Source organism: Vidua macroura, chromosome 12, assembly GCF_024509145.1.
Source record: "Vidua macroura isolate BioBank_ID:100142 chromosome 12, ASM2450914v1, whole genome shotgun sequence".
Lineage (NCBI taxonomy): Eukaryota > Metazoa > Chordata > Aves > Passeriformes > Viduidae > Vidua > Vidua macroura.
Window position 1 is genome coordinate 15811764 of NC_071582.1, and position 18683 is coordinate 15830446.

Here is an 18683-nt window from a genome sequence, read left to right on the forward strand (position 1 = left end):
GGAATCTTCCTCAGCAGTGAGCACAGCTTGCTGCAACTCACCACGCTCCCCAAATTAGCAGAAAGTTAAGAAATACTATGACAAATCAAGCCACAAATTGCTTCTCTGCAGCTGGTGTCGTGCATTCCTCCTTTAAACATGATGAACTTGGAGGACAGCTCTCAGCAAGCCACTTATTCATTCCTGATAAAGCAGGTTACATTCATAATCGTGCCAAGGACTTCATTTCTTTCTCAAGGTCTGAAAATAGGTATAATTCCACTGCTCAACCCCACTGAAAAAAGGAAAACCCAAATTATTACGATACATACTTGTCTCTCTACAAGTAACAACAGTTTATGATTAATCCACCCAGCTGTTGCCACAGCTCAGTAACACCAAACGATTTGGACTCAGTCTCGTTAAAGCACTGGTCTTGTAGGCAAGACCATGGAAAATACAAGGCACTGCAGAAGGTAAACAGGTTAGGGACAGTGGGAGGAGAAAAGAGACAGCTTGCTGTGGTTTTCCTCCCTCCCTCCCTTGACAGAGCTTGCACATGGCAAGCACCCATTTCCAGGCAAGACTCTGGCAGTTTCTTTCCTTCAGGCTAACAGTTTTTGCACATTCAAGTCTTTTTGGAGAGAAAGGGTGTAACTCCATGAGTCAAAACAGCTCCTGTCAGCATTGCAATAACCATATACTCGCTTTTAGGCCAGATCCATGCCGTGATCTGATTCACCACACCAAGAAGCTGGTGTTAGCTGAACAATAAACCCAGAAGCCTCAACACCACGACTGCTCCAGGACAGACAGATTGACAGCCGCTGTGCCGACCGGGAGGCACCTCAGCTCTGATCCTGGCCGGCTCCCATGAAATCCTGGGGCTGTAACCATATTCCTGCCTGCCCCAGGGACATAAAAGCTCTATCTTAAAATATTAGGGAAAAACAGCTGATGTTTTAAGTGTTAAGTGCTATTTTATACCGTGGCATCTGGCTGATACAAGAGGCAACACCACATATCCCTTTTCTAACCCCACCGCAAAGAGATTGCATTTTATGGCAAAATAACTTGTTGAATTTGTTTGTATCATTGTAATTGCTCTGATATCAGCATCCCCTCCTCCTGTCAAGGCTAAGTTTGACAAATGGCTTGACAATGGGAAAACCCATTCTCCCAAACCCCTCATCCCAATCCTGGTGTATACCTAAAAGAGCTGCCAAAACACTTAACCTTACTTTAACTGCATGAAGCAGTACAGGTGGCTCCAAGATGTTCCTCAGGTTGTTCCCACACCGAGCAGGGAGAAGTAGGGCAGGTCACAACACTCAGCTCCTAGAAGGGGGAAGAAGAAGAAAGAGTCACCAGGTGCAAGGGTCAGCATGGCTGAGAGCAGTCCCAACACCCAAAATGGCATTGCAACATCTTCGCCAAGGGGGATGGAAACCATCCTCTCCCTTGTTAGCCATGTGGGAGGCATGTGTTGCTTCCTGCAGCAGTCCCATGTGGTTCCATGAGCACACACAGGACAATGGCCACATTATGGATAGGGCTATTTATAGACACACGTGGGCATCTGGCACCATCTAAGAATAACTGTGCTGCTGAGTTGTATTTGCTGCTGTCCTGCTATTTGGTTTATCCCCAAAGCTGTTGATCTGCTGTCCATCACCATATCCCAAACAACTAAGCTGGCCTTAAGTCCTTTGCATCGATCAACACAGTCTCTCCATCAAACTCTTTGTGGACTCCATTGTACCAAGGTGTTTTAACAAGAACAAAGGTAGATGATGGCAGATGGTGACCAGCAGATGAAGCCCAAATCTACCAGAACGTCTCTGCCAAACCTTTTGGGGTTGCCTGCAATTTTCCACAGGCCGATTCCCTGCTCTGGGGCAAAATCTACTCAGTAGATTCATCCATAGGGATGGTCTCCAAAGCATACCTAGAAAGAGCAGTTAAAGTGAATCAAATGTCAAAAGGTGAAAAAGCCAAAGTTGGGCTATAGTTTATTAAATGCTGTGTGGGAGATTTTATTAGCTAAGTCAAAGTTATCAGGGTATCTCAGACCATCATTTGGTTACCACACCAGAAAAGGTTGTGGCTGCACACAAACACCACCAAACACAAGGACAACACACCAACTGCCTCCTCCTGTTCTACCAGAGACATATTCTCACCCTGCACTCTCCCTGCTGGGAAAACATCCATAATCTGGGAATCTCACAGCCTGAGCCAACCTGCCAACCTCAAAGTGCAATTACAAGCACAGAAGTAACAATGGCAAAACTAGTCACCAGCTGGGAAATCAATTGTACTGTGTGAATTAGCTGGGGAAAGTACAGGACTGGAAGGTGAGGCACTGCAGAACAAATCTCACTCCATCAACACAAGAACTGCATCACCTGAATACCTCAATGTCAGTTTTACACAATGTTTTTTCTTAGGATTAACAGCTAAAAGTCTCTTTTATCCATTCTGCTGAGAAACAGGGAGAGTATTTTGCAAGGCACTACAGGGAACTGTGCTTCACTACAAATATGTTCATTTAGATATAGACCAAAAAGGAAAACCAGAAAAAATTTCATCCTCTTAAAGTATGAGGATTGTGCATGAATTCCTTCATTGCCATGTCACACATTTCTGAATTACATTCTTATGCCAAACTACTGGAGCTGAAAGTGGAATTACCTGAACTCTTAAATCCCAGTTAAGAGCGTACAAACACTCTTTGGATTCATTAACCAGTAAAAACCACCCTCACAGTCACAAACAAGCAGACTGGAACTTTCCTCTGGCATTTTTGTAGTGTTATTTTCAGGACCTCAATTTAGAAGATGGTTACTGTTTGATAAAGCAATGATTAACTATTTGCCATCCCGTGTTGATCTCCAAGGAACTGCTCTTTCCAAAGCACATCCAACAACAATACAATGGTTTCACTCGTTTCTGAGACACTGATAACTTGGCTTTTAAGAGTCTATTTGTATATTTTGGCAAAGAAAGCACGGTTTGCTGCTATCCCTTCGAACCAACAAGGACTGTGGGTATGGCTAACATTGCTAGGGTAGACAGTGAGCATGCTATGAATCACTGCAGGTTTTTCCTCATCTCCACTAAGGAATGAGGGTGTGTGTACGGAAAGCTCACTCAGATGCTCAGGACCTGGAAAGTATTAGCAACTGGAGAAAATAAACTGGCCCAGCAATGAAAAACTAACATAGATCATAAAATTCTTCCTCACACTTTTTTGTCTGGTTTTATTCTGTGGGAGTTTTTATATTGCTACAAGAAGAAGAAAGTAACATTAAAAAGTCTTGTATATTTTAGTTCTGTATGTAAAGAGCCTGCACAATCAGTAAGGTTGTTGGCAAAGTACTAATCCCCCAAAGAAATGATTTCTGCTTCCCATGAAATCGTTATGGGACAACTCCTGCATGCCTAAGCACACCCATTTCAGAAGGATTTCCCCATGGGGATTTCTTCTCCTCCTCCTCCTTTACTAGGAAATCATTACCAAGTGTTGACGAACACTGACATAGCTCCTATTTTCTGAATCTTAAAAAGATGGGTTTAAAATTTATGTTTCATGGGTGAGCTCATACTGCTTTACAAATGAAAAACTGCTCAGTATTATCACAAGAAAATGATGACATACAGTAGCTTTATAAAAAGCAATTTGGTTTCTACACGGCTCTGTAAATATTCCAAACAACCTCTATCTCTGAATAATTTCTCCCCTAAAAGGGCCTACAGTCATGATACCCCACAGTGCTCACTAAAGTAAATGAGAATGTAAACAAAAGTCCTTTTGACACCTGCCTTTACACATCCTATTTTGCTTGAGTTTAGTAAAAATAGGGCGGAAATCCCATCTCTTTTGTTAGGACACAATTATTTGATAGCAGACTGTTTACGGTCTTGCTCCCTCCCCACTGAGACAGCTAAAGCAGAAATTACACAGGCCACGGATTAATTACTGAAACACTCTTTATGAAGAGAGAGGAAAAGAAAATTTAAGGACAGTGTTACAGCTACTTACAATTTTAAGAAAATATTCAATGACCCTGTGGATTATATATGCAATTGTTGTAAGAGATGAGTCATTTTACCAAAAAAGCTCAATAGCTTAGAGATGATCTGCATCTGATACATCCTCAAGAGGCAGAGGAGAAAAGCATCAAAAGGTAGTCTACTTATATTTCTAAATTAAATGAATGACAGTGAGTAACATAGACAAAAAAGAAATTGTTCTGTGTTGATAATCTATTTGAGAGGAATCAGTTGGGACTCTTAAACATGCTTGGTAGCGTCCCAACACGTGGACCTCAGGGTTTCCAGTTACTTTGCTGATTCCTCTCCAGCAAACTCCCACCCTTCCCAAATACTCCCCAGTGTCCAGCACAGAGGAAACAACTCTTCAAATTTGCTCTTTTTTCCCTGCACCCAAACCTATTTTATTTTTCTGAGAAACGTTCCATGTTTTGTTGTTCTGCCATCTGAGCACTTTGACATATCGAACAAGTTATCTCCCCATCTGGTTGTAATTGCCATTGCGAACCTTTCAACAAATTCAAAAAGCAGCACCAAGATGAGAAAACTAATGGTCTAGGAGATGGACAGCTGATTATTTGGGATTATTTGATACAGCTGGAACCTTTTCATAGACAAGACACCAAGCACAGCTAGTCTCCAGCACCCAAGCAAACCTCTGGGGTTTTTCTGACTTTTGGCTCTTGCCTGCTATAAAACCTCCTCACAATTTCATATCAAATGCTGTCAAGGAAAACATTGCTTCTCCTCCTCATTTCCCAAATTGCCGAGTGTACTCTAAATACACAACCTATACTTGCATACCATATTCTCATTACAGGACATCTTCTTCCTGCTTCTACCACATCTCCCAGGAGAGACTGGCTCATGAGACCTTTCCAGAAGTTTGGCTGATGGTCAGAACTGTACTTCCTAATTCCTTAGGGAAGGGAATCTGGACACACTCCTTGGACAACCAGAGGATCACACCCAGCCAGCATGGGTTTAGGAAAGGCAGGTCCTGCTTGACTAACCTGATCTCCTCTATGACAAGGTGACCCGTTTAGTAGATGAAGGGAAGGGTGCAGATGTTGTCTGCCTAGACTTTAGGATAGCCTTTGACACCTTGTTTCACAGCATTCTCCTGGATAAACTGGCTGCTCAGGGCTTGGATGGGTGTATGATTCTGCTGCTTACTGGGTTAAAAACTGTCTGGATGGCTGGGCACGTGTTGCAGTGAATGGAGGGAAATACAGTTGGCAGCCAGTCACAACTGGTGTTTTCCAGGGCTCAGTACTGGGACCAGTCCTGTTTAACACCTTAAACTGGATGAGGGGATCGAGGGCATTCGCAGTCAATTTGTAGATGACACCAAGTTGGGCAGGAATGTTGATCTGCTGGAGGGCAGGAAAGCTCTGCAGAGGGATCTGGAAATGCTGGACCAAGGGGCCAAGTGGGGGTCAGCCTCTTCTCCAGTGTAACAACCAACAGGACAAGAGGAAACTGCTTCAAGTTGTGCCAGGGGAGGCTTAGATTGCACATGAAGAAAATTTTCTTCACCAAAGGTTGGTCAACCACTGGAACATCTGCCCAAGGAATTGGTGGAGTCACCATCCCTGGAGGCATTTAAAAGATGTGCAGAAGTGGCACTTAGGGACATGGTTCAGAGGTGGTCTTGGTAGAGCTGGGTAATGGTTGGACTTGATGACCTTAAAGGTCTTTTCCAAGCTATACAATTCTATGATCCTATTTAAATGGAAGAAAAAAAACATTATTTGCCTAAAATCTGCATTGCTTTGGACAAGTGTAAATACAGTGTGATTCTCTAGGCATTGCATCAAGCTACATTTGTACCATAAAGAGTGGAGGGCAGATTGCAGCTCATCACATTTTGACATACACAAAACATTCCATTGGAAGTAAATGATGGGTTTTGTTTAAAGAGCAGCATCTGACTTGGCATTCTGGATGAAGAAAAGCCAATAATTTTAAAACAATAGAAAGTAAAACAAATCCATATTTCACATGTCTCTACACATTGCAGAGCAAGCAATAATATTAAGATGTTAACTGCAGTCCCATCAATCCTGATTACCAAAAGATGGGAGATAAATATTCTTTGATATACATGAAGTTAACTTTTGAAACCCAAACTCTTTTGACAGTGTTGCCTTGAACTTGTAAACAGAAATAGCCCCATGAAGTAAAAGGAGTAAAAGGGAAGCAAGGAAGCAACAAACCAAGAGCACTTTTCTGCTCACTCTAGCCCTGGACAGACACAAATTTTCTCTCTAGAACTTGGAGACTTGCATAAAACTGGAAGAAGTTTGAATTTTTGAAGAAGTTGTTTGAAGTTTTTTAATTCCACCAGCAATCACAACAAAGCAGCAAAACAAAGAGACCTTTATGATGCTTTATGGCTCTCTCCCTTGCCTCTGGACAGTAACCTGGGCTCATAGACACCTCCTGGATAATAACACAGAGCAACCTGCTTCCCCAGGAGAAGATGAGGTGCCACGGGGACTCTGTAAGCAGTGAAAACCCCCTCACCTCTAAGAGCATGGTCCTGCACAAGAGCTCTTCAAAGGTACACAAGGTCTCAGCCTTCAAAATTGAACAAAAGAAAAACTGGAAAGAATAATGCTTTTGTTACCCATTCGTTTTTGCTAATAAAAGCAGGACTGGGTCCTGAAATTTATTCTTCTTTAAACTGCAGCCTGTCACCATGTTCACCCTAAATAGCTTCTTTCCAGACAGCCTTGTTAAACCCACATCGGGACTGAGATAAGGACTTCAAACTGTTTCCACAAGTTTCCTTCAACTGTTTCCATCATGGCTGACTGTCTGTGGGAGATATTAAAACTTAACTTGCAGACAGTTTAAAATCTGTGCAAGGGTTTAGCACTTCACTGAACCACCATGGCAAGACCACTACCCTCCTTCTTACTGGGATCCAGTATCAGACTGATTAGCTAAAAAACAAAGCAAACAGCAGCAAGCTGCAATAACATCTCAAGCCCTCAGACACTTCTAAAACAATCTTTTTTAAAAAACTTAATTCTGCAATAGATTCTTCTCCTTCCTCTCTCCTCCACCATGATATTCAGGTGACAATCTCAATGAGTTGTGTCTCTTGCTAGAATGGGGCAAAGCCCAAAACAAACCCCCTTCAGAAGACCAGGAAACAGAGGAAGCACAAACAGCGAAGGCAAGGACTACTTCAGCATGGCCATCATCAAGAGCTACCAACACAATGCCTCAAAGGCACAGGAAAATTCCACTCAAACACAGCTCCCCACTTAAGAGAATGGGCCTATTTTCTTTGAAATACTGGGTGCAGGTTGTGACAGGACATGCCAGACATTCCCTGGGAAGATGACATGTCACCCCCAGAACAGGATATGGACCCTGAGAGAAGGCAGAGTGGTTGGAAACAAGATTCATGTGAAAATTTCAGTTTGAAGGCTTGTCTGGTATTTCACCCTGCTCAAAGCTAGGCCATGATATCAAGGTTATGAAATTATCCCCATGCTTTCATTGTTCAAAACCATCCCAGTCAATGTGGCCTGTTTCTCAGTTCTTGTATGTCAAATTGAGCTAAATAAGGTAATTGAGCTCCATCACCACAGAAGGAAATCAAACTCACCATCAGTGCAAGGCATTCCTGCTCCAGCCATGAAGCCTACAAAATTCACTTGTTTAATCTGACTTTCCCCATGTACAAAACGGATTTTCTTCATTTCCACACAGTTTACAAAAATATTCAATAAAATTAATGAAATAAATTTTTGCTGTACTTAGAAGCCTTGTAACAAGGATGGGAACATGTACATGCTGAAACCAAACACCAGCATATAATACACACTGAGGCATTAATACAAGGTTTTCTCCTACATGTTAAGGAGATATCTTGGTATAAAATGCAAAGAACAAATCCATATTCTTTTCTCCCACTGCAGCTCCTGCTGAGCCCAAGGCCCCTCTGTGCTGAGCCCATGGATGCAGCAAGAATCCCTCTGCTACAATGATAAACAGAAATGCTGGGAGGGGACACAAAGGGACAGAAAACGACACAACTTGCCCAAAGCTTTAGAAATGGCTGCCAGCACAGCCTGTAATCTGGATGGTATCACCTCTCCACCCAAGCAGCAGTGACAGTTCCCCCTTTCTTCAAAAGCTGTCTCCATCCCCACCCGTGGCTGCCTGGCTCTGCCAAGCAACCGTGACATTAAGTCACTTCACTGCTCAAATCAGCATGTCACTGGAGCTGCCCAGCACTTAATTATATGAATTAGGAGATCTGTATAATGGTCTTAAACCAGTAATGAAAGAGAAGGTTTAATGATGCAACAAAAACCTGCAACGCAGCACTCAGAGTACAGGTGGGTTACACAACAGCTCGAACAATTCAGCGTTTAGGCTGCAGACTTGCATAGTGCACATCCCATTTTCCCAGAGCCATCATCTGACTCCAAGCACTTGAGATCCACTCAAACACACCCTTCCTGCCTCCCTTGCACCAGAAGCTCAAAGATTAAGGTGAGGCTCAGTTTTTGAGCAACAGTCATCCACATCCAGGAGAAAAGATGCCCAAAGCAAAGTCAGCCCTTTTCCCCAACTCACATTCAAACTCAAAAAGATTTATCTGAAGCCTGTCCTACCAACCACTTGTATCTCACAAGTAGTGCTCGCTCCTCCCAGCATTAACACTCCATTGCACAGAGATGACATAACTCCAGTGAAACCTGTTCAGTTGACAGCTGGAGTGACTTTTGCATTGTGCCATGTGAGTTAACTCCCAGCTGCAGCCTCGTTTAAAGAAAGTATTATGAGCACAGCTTTAACAGAGAGATCACCCATGAACTGACAGCAAATAAGGTAATTTAGGTATTTGATAAGCACTTAGCATGAACTGTTCCTATGGAAGAGAGTGCTCCTACCTCAAGATTTCTGAATAGAGCTCATTTAGTAATAAGCTCAAATACTTCCAGATTCTATTGATTTCTATTCATAGCACTTATATAGCTTAAGGGAGAAACCATTTGGTTTGAAATATTCTTTTAGAATCTATTGACCTTTCATGTCAATAAACACAATACCAAATTGCAGCTTAGCAGGCTTATTTTACCTTTTTCTTTTTGGTAAAGTGCTCAGATGAAAAGCACTATAGGCTGAGAAGTATTATTTAGATTTCAAAAAGCAGTTAAGTGCCATGGCCAATCCATATGTTCAATATCAAGGGGCTCATAAGGAAATTGACAGGGCCAAAACTGCAATGGGGAAGGAAGAGTGACACCATCAGCTGGGAAGCTGCTTACCAATATTTGCACGTGCTTGTTGAAACAAAAGCCTCGAGAAGAAATGCTGTGCCTTATCTAGAAACTCGTTAAAATGTCACTAGTATTTCCCTATTCTTAATAGAAAAATGTCATACTCGTATTCCTCTGCACCTGTAAAAAACCACTATTAATTCTATTAAAATCCACAATGGCAACCGTTCATCTCCACGTGTTACCTTTCCTGCTCACTTTTGCCAAGGCAGAAGGAAGCACAGGGTGCTGTTACAAGCCATTTACAGCTGCAACAGATCTGCATTTAGTACATCAAGGCAGATGGCTGGAAACAACCAGCATGCAACCACAGAGCATCTTTTACCCTGCAAACCCTTCAGCAGGTTGCCAGATTTGCTTTCATATAGCTCAACTTCTCTTTTGCCTCCCTCTAAACAAAAAGACTGTTTTCATTCAGCTGCCGTTTTTCCCCCCCATTATAAATGCAGACACCTGCAACAAATTCCTCTTTCAAGAGGCAGATCACAGCAAGGCAGTGCATTATGAGTAGAAAAGCAAGGGACATTATCAAATAGCATTAGCACATGGCACAAATTTTCCCAGTACCCAAAGAGCCCAGGGCATGTAACTCCAAGTGCATGCCAGGGGACGAAGCAAACTTTTGCCACTAGCAAAAAAAATCCTGAAACAAGTCAGCAAATGCTCATATAACCTCTGTCTCAAAGTCTGACATCAAATACAACATGAGATTACCTGAGCCTGTTACTGGCTCTGCATTGACACAGCAAAGTGAAATCCTGGAGGTGCCTGCATCCTCCATGTGTTTCAAACATGGGCTAGAGGTGGACACAGTAAGACCTACTCATTATTTTCTCTGCAAAGCACACTCCTCCCCGTTCATCAAGAGTTACAACCCAACTAGCACTGTGATGACTTGACTGCCAGCTGCTAGGCATCCTCAAAAAAACAAAAACAAATTACATGAGGCTACCGTCACTTACCAAACCCTACTACAGGTACACCAGGCTATTGGGTAACTTTGCTGACGTACCTGCCTGTACAGCAGGGACTTATTCCCCAACCATCCCCTGAAGCAAAGGATCTTTATTTACAGCAGTGACAACAATTTTCATCCAGCAGAACATCCTCCCCCTCCTCACCTACCCCAAGCAGGTACAGCTTTTTGCTCAGTGAAGTAAAAATAAAAAGTTAAAGCCAACTAATTGTCAGGACACACCCTTCTCCAAGTGCACCTGTAAATGACCACTTGTGCAACAGCACCTGAGCATCAACAGCACTGTGGGCACGACCCAGGCACCAACAAAGCAATCAAGCAAAGGCACTACCCGCATTTCCACGTGCAGGTAGGGTTTTCAAGTGCCTATCTATCCATCTATCTATCTACACCTATGCAAGTGGTGATTCACCTCTTGCAAACCCAGCCTCATACTGTTGCCATCTCCTCTTGCCCATACTCCTGCAATTGTGGCTAATCTCCCAGTCAGACATTGCCTGCCTTCTTCAGGACTTGACTGTCATTCAGCAGAGCACCGAACAGGGTTAGCTGGTAACAAAACAAAACAAAACAAAAAACTTAATGAAAAGTAATCAAAACTCCCTGACAGGTTTTCCAATATACTCTTCATTAATTACAACTAAGGGCACATGCACTTTTTCCACAGCATGTTTAGTATTAGAAAGAGACAAGCCATGGAAAGCAGTGACATGCTAATGCCAATTTAATTTTTGTGTCTTCTATGCATAAATAACAAGAAATAATATGCTTTAGATAAATTAAGAGGTTCTGGCATTTCTAAAAACAGAAAATAAAGACAGCAGAATTTAATGTCTACCTAGAATTCTAAACAAAGGGGTTTAGATGAAGTAAAGTATTCTGAGAATTTCACCACACATTCCCTGATCCCTTCAATTTTCTTCCTAGCAGTTTCAAATAATCATTCTCACCCCCACCAAAACAAAAATACAAGGGATGCAAGCCTACAGCACAAGTGTTTAGCACTAGAGGTTGCTAGAGATCACAGACAACCCACCAGATCCCAAGAAGTGGTTGGTGCCACAGGTGAAAAAAAAAATGCTCCTTCACTAAGAGTCACAGCCTCACAGAAAATCTCAAACAGCCTTTTGGTCTTGGATCATCCAGGGAAGCCTGACACTGACCAGTGCTGGGAAGACACAGCTAAATTTTAGAGGTGCTCTTCTACAGGTCACTGCTCTTCTACAAGTCACTGCCAAGCCTCCTCCAGTGAGGGATTTCATCTCTAGTAAGGTTTCAACAACTGTGTTATGCCAGCCCCAAACAGTTGCCACTAGGAGGTTTTGCTCACCCTGAGTTGCCACCAGCCATACATCTGCTGCTTGCTGGACCAAGGGTCAGCCAGGTCAACACCCACATTCCTTTTGACACATCATTTTTCTGCTGGAGTGGGTTCCCCGATTTGGGAGAAGGAGCCTGAGCACTGGGACATCCCAAGGAAAGCCCTGTGCCTGCCCCTCTCCATCATCCCTGTGTGCCTGGAGAGCAGCCAGCTGAGAAAGCCAGGGCTTTCCCCAGGGACCTACGGGAAGGGCCCTTCACTGAGTTATAAATTCCTCAGGGCGAGGCTCTTTCTGACATCTGAATTCTTAGGGGTGACGCAAGAGGAAGAGATCACCTGAGAACCTCAGGTGCAGGAAGGACAGCCAGAAGAAGCCGATTAATTCCTAAGCAACAGAGATCTTCCCATGCAAACCTCCAGAGAGGGCATGAGCTGGGGGTATGCATGTGATTAGGGAGGAATGGCAAAAGTGGGGACAGTCACAGCAACAGAGAAAAACGAAGTTTTTCCAGTGTTTCCAGAGGAGATAAACATCTACCTACTGAATTTTATTTATTTGAGGGTGAGAGGTTATTTCTTTCCTTTTTTGAGATGACATTAGGGTCAAAAATAAGCATTAGGATTATTCAAGTCCTATTGCTTCTGTTAAAGGCTGAAGAATTTCACCTTCACATTCCTCTCAAGCCCATGACTCCAGGAGTAGGCCCATTTCTAAACGCTTACAAGAGAAATTCAAAGTTGGAAAGCAAGCCAAATAACCCCAAGAGATTTGCCTTCAGTAACTTTTCCACAGCTTGAACTACAGCTGTTTTCCTTTACAAATTCCACTTCTCAACTGCCAGAGCACCAGGAGAGGAAAGCAGCAAAGTGCTATGGTTGGAAACAAAAGCTCAACATGGAGATGCAGCAAAAGATCAAATCCAGTTCTGCTGCAAGCAAGACTCTGACCACTAACACACTGATTTAGCTCCTGCTGTGCAAGAACACTTGAGTCTGGACTTTCTTTTTTCATCCTCAAGGGTACAGAACGAAATTATGAGCCAACCAGGACTAAAAGGTTTCTCTGCGCCACTGGAACAAGCAAATAATTTCTCTGACCTATTTTCAAATAAAACATGAGTCTCTACTGGAAGTAAAAACCAAGTTCTTCATTCAAATCTTGCATGCCCCACCTGACTGACCATAGTTTTGAAGCATCTCTGCCAGCCTCAACCTTTCCTTAAGCAACTGAGGAAATTAAATACAAAACATTAAACAATGAGGGTCAGATTTAAACCAACAAAGACAAGGAAACTGCAAGTTAAGCTTCTTGCTCTGCCCTTGATTCACCTTGTTTTGTTCAGCTACTGCTCTGTTCCCAGACTCTTCCTCCCTCCCAATGCCAAGAGCAACAGGACACAGAAAACAGCATGATCTAAACATAGGTGGCATTCTCTCCTATCCATGTCTTGTTTGTCACCCAAAATCCTATACAAATACAAGCACATCTGGTTTCTTAATTCAGGAGCCTTGCTGGAAATAATTGCTGCAGCACTGCTTGGCTGGAGGTCCAGATGTGCCCCTTCCTTGTGGTGATGGGGACATTCTCTGGCCAACATCTCCAACACAGGGGGTTGCAGCAGCAGGACAAACCTTATATTCCACTAGCATGCACAAAGAACAATAAAATGTGAATGATATTTATATTCCCAAGAAGAAAGATCACAATCTGCAGAGGGGAAAAAGAAGCAATGCTGAAACTCTGGCAAGTCAATCTTTCTAAAGTAGAACAAAATGCAACCTTTAAAATAAAGGCCTCCAAAGTGGTAATTTTTCTTCACCAATAGCACGTACTGTTTACAGCCATAGCCTGTGTTTGCAGCACTTCAGTAATGGATTAAAGAAGTTTCATAAGGTTGTAAAGAAATGTACTTCAAGATCTGGGCAGTAAGAAAGCATATATATTACATAAAAGGCAAAACATGGGCCAAATATAAAGTGCTGTTACAAATTTGGGAAAGACTAAAAGATGCTTTTATTTTCCATACTCTACGGGAAGGATCCAACATAGGACACAACTGCTTAATTGGGAAAAAATCCACATGGCTCAAAGCCTACAGGCTGGCTTCTGATCAGATGCAAATGATGAGTATAACAGGGCTTCTACAGAGGGTTTTAAAGAAGGGCCACACTACCAACCCACCACTGTATTTTAAAGGGATTCACAGCATTACTCCTTTTCTTCTTTACATTGTCTGTCAACAGAACAAATCGTTCTCATGGCATAGTAAAACTAAAACCTTAGATGAAAGACAAGAGCACCAGTTTGGGGACTGAAGATGTGCAAAACATGCTGGTGAACTCCTTGGGAAGCATAACAGAGGGAATAAAGTCCAATTCAAGGATCCATCAGGTCTCTGTTTTGCTTTTCTTTTCTCAGTTGAATATATTTGCCAAAAGGATTTCTCAACGCTTTCCAGCTGCAATTCAAACCCTCTCCCCTACTACTGGATCTTATTTTTCCAGGAATATCTCACAGTTCAGTCACTGGTCTTCCATCACAAACCATGGAGTAGTCCTTTATTAGCAGTGCTATTTCCACAAGCACCCAGGGTGTTAACAAGCACCACATGCATAGGGATGAGGAGAAGGAGGAAGTTCACAAAAAGGTTTGCTCACTATGAAAATCATCTTCAACTTCCCACGAGTATGGTTCCACAAACACTTGCAGTAAGGCAGGTTGTATTATTCTCTTCTCTCTTGCCCAATAGTTGCTATTATTGGATCTGGCAAGGCAGCATGTGACTGAAAAATGCAGCTGCATTTTTGGCTCAGAAGGCTCTGCAAGAGCCTTTGAGTCATGAACCAAAAGGCCCACAAAAAAGCAAAATAGAAGAATGCAGATTCAGTTTTCTTTTCATTGTAAGCATGTGTCTCTACTGCATAGTCCTGATGCACATAGATGACAAAAACAGAAATCATTTTGAAGTCCCTTTAGTCAGGTAAGTTGGGCTCCCTCTGCCTGAGGCCACTTGACATAGAAACAGCATGGAAAGACTGCCACTGACCACAGAGTGCCTGAGCCACACAACATAGCGCGTGCCCAGATGTGCCTCTGAGCTATGCTTTTCTACAAGCCTACAGTAATGGAGGGGGTTTTTGTGGCCTGGGTTCTTTTTGTAGAATTTGTCCCAAGAAGCTCAGCCTCATTCCCATAGCATAAGGCTGAGCTCTTCCACAACGTCGCCTTGTAGTAGAATATCCCTCACCTGCCTGTTGAACTGCAAATAAAGTTTATAGTGCAACACTTTGTCTAAAATGTTTCAAATTGCTCTGCGTACCTAAATTACAGTTCAACACGTTCATTACTCTCACCTCTCATGCCTGATCAAATGTTTCAAGCTTTTTCCTTTTTGCAAATTAAAGTAATCCAAGAGCACCCCTTTTCCCAGACTGCCGGGAGTGGGGATGACAAACAAAAGGCAGAAGGGAGCGTCTGGACTGTGGACTGCAGAAGAATGTCTCAGGACTTCTCTTTATCACCAGCTCATGGATTCTCTCAGCAAGAAGCTATTCCCACACTACTTCATGTCTTCTGTGGGCAAGCAGCAGCCCAGCTCTGAGCCAGCTAAACAAAAGCAGGGTGGAGGAGAGCAATGGAAGGGGAAAACAAGGCACCAAGAATAACCCTTTAGTCAGGATAAACAGCACAGATCCACTGAAGTTCCCATCCTCTGAAGAGGTTTTGGATAGATGGAACACGACAGGAATGAACACTAAAGGTGCACAGAGGCAAAATAGCACAATGCTGCTCATGCACCTACCAGAAATGCTGGTTCTCCCGTGTCCAGCTGCTGCATTAATAGATAATCACCTTAGAAAAATGATCCTTTATGTCCTATATTCTTCCAAAAAAAGTTGAAAAGCCAGAAGCTTGTGCTTCTTCCCATTTAAATTGGGTCCCATAAGCACCCTAGCTCTTACTAGCATCACTCCTGTTGAAAACCAGCTTTGAACATTGCTGTTGGACTCACAAACTTAGTCCACATCAGCACCCATGATGATTAACCAGCAAAATAAGCACGTCTTGCCTCTCAGGTACACTGTGTTCCTAGGGAAATGTTGTTACAAGACAATGCAAGACAGAGGTGAGGACTGGAAGGAAAGTTCCATAAGGCAGACAAAAAATCCTTAAGTGACTTTTGATAGAGAATTTTCCAGCCCTTTCTGAACTGGAGTGACAGGAGGAAAAAACCACTAAGTGTCATCCTGCATCTTCAGAGGGCAAGGAGTGGAACATGAGCAATAAGAGGAAAGTTTCTCAAAGGTCACCAAATGCATCACCGCTGAAATGGAAATGATGAGTATCCAGGTTGTTGGTTCAGATAACAGTTGTTCAGATATCCAGGCTGTTGGTTGTTGTTCAGATAACAATCACGTGCAGTAGAATAGAGCAAGGTGTTCAACTCATGTAAAGAATTCAAAGAGTTTGCTCAAACACAGCAAAGAAATTCGGGTATAACCCAACACAGACACAACCACAGCACCTTAAGGAATGCACCTCAAAAAAGCACAGCTGTCATTAGGTTTGTTTTGTAACTTTTCCTCAGTTTGAGGACCCAGCTCTGGGTCCTTCACTTCACATGAAGAGATTCCCCTCTCCAACTCATCACTCTCCTAAAAGTACTGCTAGAGAAAGGTATGAAGGCTGATGTTGGATCTTTGGGTCTGATAGGTCCAACACAAGGTCTCTTTCAGGTGCAGGAACTCCCCATTCCCCCATGAAAAGGCAACTCCCAGCAAATTAATTCCAACTCCACCACCCTCTTGTATTGCATTACAGGGCTTTGCTACTCCTGTGCATTCCAAGTCATGGACAAAGTCAGGAACCTCCACCAATGCTCAACCAGCCGTGCTTGGGTTGGTTAGATATTATAAAACCACAGTACCTAAAACTGCCCTCTCAGGCACTCTGCACCAGGCAGCCTACAGACACCTCTCAGAAACACTGCTGCATCTTGAAAGACATTGCTATCTTTGCCAGTGCTCTTTACTACTCCTCAGGAAATGACAGGCTCATTTTTCAGAGCGGTAAATTCCAATAAATTCTTCTTAAACTGGATGGAAGTCTGAAAGTTTAACAGACCTAATAAATTGTGTATTATTTGTATTACCAAGCCAGCCTTATACAAACAAATACATCTAAATTAAGACTTGAATCTGCAAGTCTTTCTCCATGTGAACAGGAGCTCTGACTTTAGTGGGGCTACTCCCATCAAGGAAAGAGGGGTCTTCTCTTTTTACACTATGTAAACCTTGGGAAGTTAATTCCTCCCACACAAAGCTCTCACACAATCCCTGCTACATCTTGCTCCTGGCTCATAGGTTGAATATTCATTTCCACACAGCTTCAAAAGGTGCACACTCCATCTGTAAGGTACTTTTTTCTTTTGTAAAATGAGAAATGTACTGTGAATTGAAAGAAGTTTGGGTGGGTTTTTTTTTGCATTCCCTTGTAACAACAAGATTTATGTCCTTTGCAATTAAAAAAATTATAGTCTAAAGGCATTGCTAAAACTTTTAAAGGACTATATTTAGGGACCGACCTGGAAGATGACTCCTTACCACAATCTCCAACACTAATACTTCTTTCCAGTCTAGGGCTCTAGGTAATGATTGTGCATCAAGGTCATGTTCTTGCCTGGACAAGTTTATTTGCTGTATGTTTTTAGTAACATACAGAGCACACATCTTAGAAAGTCACAGCAACAGAGCATAAATGCTGACAGTGGTCAGGAAAGAACACCAACTTTTCCAGTATTACCCATAAAAGTCTGCAAACATCATCCTGCATCACTATTAGTGCCATCTATATGTCTGCAAGAGGACTTCTCATGTGGCATCACTTATCATATAAAAAAAAAGGGACAATGCACACAAGGGTCACATTTGCACACATCTTCCTTATCTACTCTATAGGACCTGATCTTAAAGTTGCTCAAATGGCTCCAAGACTATACATTAAAACAGAAAAGTCACCAAATAATACCAGCAGCCTCCCAACACACTGTCCAACCTTGAGATGATGAACATCCTGTTTATTTCTTTCTGCAGGGCTTGGGAAGAAGATGGGAGAGAGAGCAAACAGCAGCAGATGCAGAGCCCACACTCTTGTGATTTCACTGGAGAGGGGACAAGTTACATCATAAATCAACTTTGTCTTAGAGGCCGCATTGATAAATGTCACTACAGAACCTCCAAGTCAGTGGCACTTCAACTATTCCATGGTGCAATCTGATCACAAGTTCAGAAAAAACTACAGATGCAATTAATTCACAGGAACACTAATAAGCGAGCTTTATGGTTCTTAGATTCATCCCCTTTTCTTTCATCTTTACACATTTAATTTAAAATATCAACCTATGCACAAGCTTCTCAACGTGTGCAGTATAGAAACCAGTGATCAGGTTTCCTAGACACTTTGATTAATTGCCAGTAACTTATGTCTTCAAGTATCTGATGTTTAATTAAAAAACAAGGATTAAGCCAAATTGGTTTGTTAGTCAGACCAAGGTCAGCTGATGTAAAGGGACTACAATCTTAACAGATTTTCCTTATTGCACTGCAAGGCTTGACTACTTTATTTCATTATGTGCAGAGGTCATGACAGAGCCAGCACTCAAATAAAAATTGTTCCAAGTCACTAAATGTACCCCAGGTTCTTGTAATTCTTCACGCAAATAAAGAGCAGCAAATGTTTATCCCTCTGTTTTCCCCAGCATTACTGGTTTACGTTCCTGTAGCTGAGGCAACCACACCACGCCAAGCAGCTTTCAGCCTTTCAGAAAGATTAACTTCTTAAACAGGCACAAACAGCCAAGTTCAGCTCCAGCCAGCCAAGGTGAGTGGCAGACACAGCTCACGGACCAGAGCACAGCACAGGAGACCATGTGATGACCTCCTTGTTGTGATCATCCCCCCATCTAAAACTTCACTCATGTCAAGGTCAGCTCTGAAGTTTTTAGATTACCCCAGGTTTGATTTGTTTGCAGAATGTCATTCC

At 42.6% G+C, this 18683-nt stretch overlaps 1 protein-coding gene across 1 annotated transcript in view; it reads right to left on the minus strand.

The window, feature by feature from the left end:
• The window catches only part of LOC128813520 (A-kinase anchor protein 13-like), a 106397-nt gene that overhangs the window by 57415 nt on the left and 30299 nt on the right, over window positions 1-18683 (minus strand). The window contains exon 3 of the mRNA XM_053988730.1: window positions 1221-1317. The gene's annotated coding sequence lies outside the window, so the exon portion shown is untranslated. The remainder of the gene's footprint in view (window positions 1-1220; window positions 1318-18683) is intronic.